This window comes from Oncorhynchus mykiss, unplaced genomic scaffold (assembly GCF_013265735.2).
Source record: "Oncorhynchus mykiss isolate Arlee unplaced genomic scaffold, USDA_OmykA_1.1 un_scaffold_297, whole genome shotgun sequence".
Taxonomy (NCBI): domain Eukaryota; kingdom Metazoa; phylum Chordata; class Actinopteri; order Salmoniformes; family Salmonidae; genus Oncorhynchus; species Oncorhynchus mykiss.
This window is the reverse complement of record NW_023493747.1, coordinates 107501-108667: the sequence shown is the minus strand read 5'-3', so window position 1 is coordinate 108667 and position 1167 is coordinate 107501. Positions and strand designations below refer to the sequence as shown.

The following is a 1167-nucleotide window of genomic DNA, read 5'->3' as shown; positions in this document are numbered from 1 at the left end:
CCAACCATTATGCCATCGTTGGGGATCGCCGTTCTATTGATTATATTATATTTCTATGAAATATAAACCTTAAATAAACCTTAAACCTTAATCAAAGTGCTAAAACCGAACTTTAAATGAAGACCAAAAAAGTTGAGTACGTTTTTTTTACGACGAAAATCCAAATTTGTAACGTTGTTGCCGTGGTAACTAGGGAACGCTTCTCGACCGGTCGCCAAGGTGACGCTGTATCCGTCACGTCCGGTCTGAGGTTTCCGGAACCCGGCGCGAAAAAATAAATTCAACAGGAAAACAGAAGTCGTGAGAAGGAACCGTCCCCCCTTTTTTTTTTTCGGATAAACTACTTTTAATTATTTTACTCCTTATATATATTACATCTAACGGTGTCGGTTTCTCACTCTTTATAACCCCTTATTGTCAACTAAGAAGTGATCCATTTTTCAAGCAAAGGTAACTTTAACTAACTAGTCACATCCGCTTTTGATACTCCTTTAACTACAGTCAGAGACCGTATGAAAATAAACATGTGCTTTCTCTGGTCAAAGTTGTGTGTTTTGGGTTGTGTCGAGGCAGAGTTAGTTGGTTAGATATTGAATAGGATTATTTAGCCTCTGTGCACCTTCAGTGATTATCTATTTATCTCCACCATTCAGAATTGAAAGTAATGGTTTGTTTCCCCCCCTAACTAGTGACATTAAACTAGTTGTCTACAGATCATTGAAGTTGAAGCAGTGTGGGGTTTATAGTGAAGGATATATACTGCAGTGTGGGGTTTATAGTGAAGGATATATACTGCAGTGTGGGGTTTATAGTGAAGGATATATACTGCAGTGTGGGGTTTATAGTGAAGGATATACACTGCAGTGTGGGGTTTATAGTGAAGGATATACACTGCAGTGTGGGGTTTATAGTGAAGGATATACACTGCAGTGTGGGGTTTATAGTGAAGGATATATACTGCAGTGTGGGGTTTATAGTGAAGGATATACACTGCAGTGTGGGGTTTATAGTGAAGGATATACACTGCAGTGTGGGGTTTATAGTGAAGGATATATACTGCAGTGTGGGGTTTATAGTGAAGGATATACACTGCAGTGTGTGGTTTATAGTGAAGGATATACACTGCAGTGTGGGGTTTATAGTGAAGGATATATACTGCAGTGTGGG

At 39.2% G+C, this 1167-nt stretch overlaps 1 protein-coding gene across 5 annotated transcripts in view; it reads left to right on the top strand.

Moving 5' to 3' along the window:
- Positions 1-247: 247 nt before the first annotated feature.
- Positions 248-1167, top strand: part of LOC118949698 — a 51016-nt gene continuing 50096 nt past the window's right edge. For 4 of the 5 annotated variants that reach the window (XM_036973723.1, XM_036973724.1, XM_036973722.1 and 1 more), the window contains exon 1: positions 248-450. The gene's annotated coding sequence lies outside the window, so the exon portion shown is untranslated. Of the gene's footprint in view, positions 451-554; positions 668-1167 lie in introns of those variants that run through there. The other variant, XM_036973721.1, reaches the window with a different exon arrangement.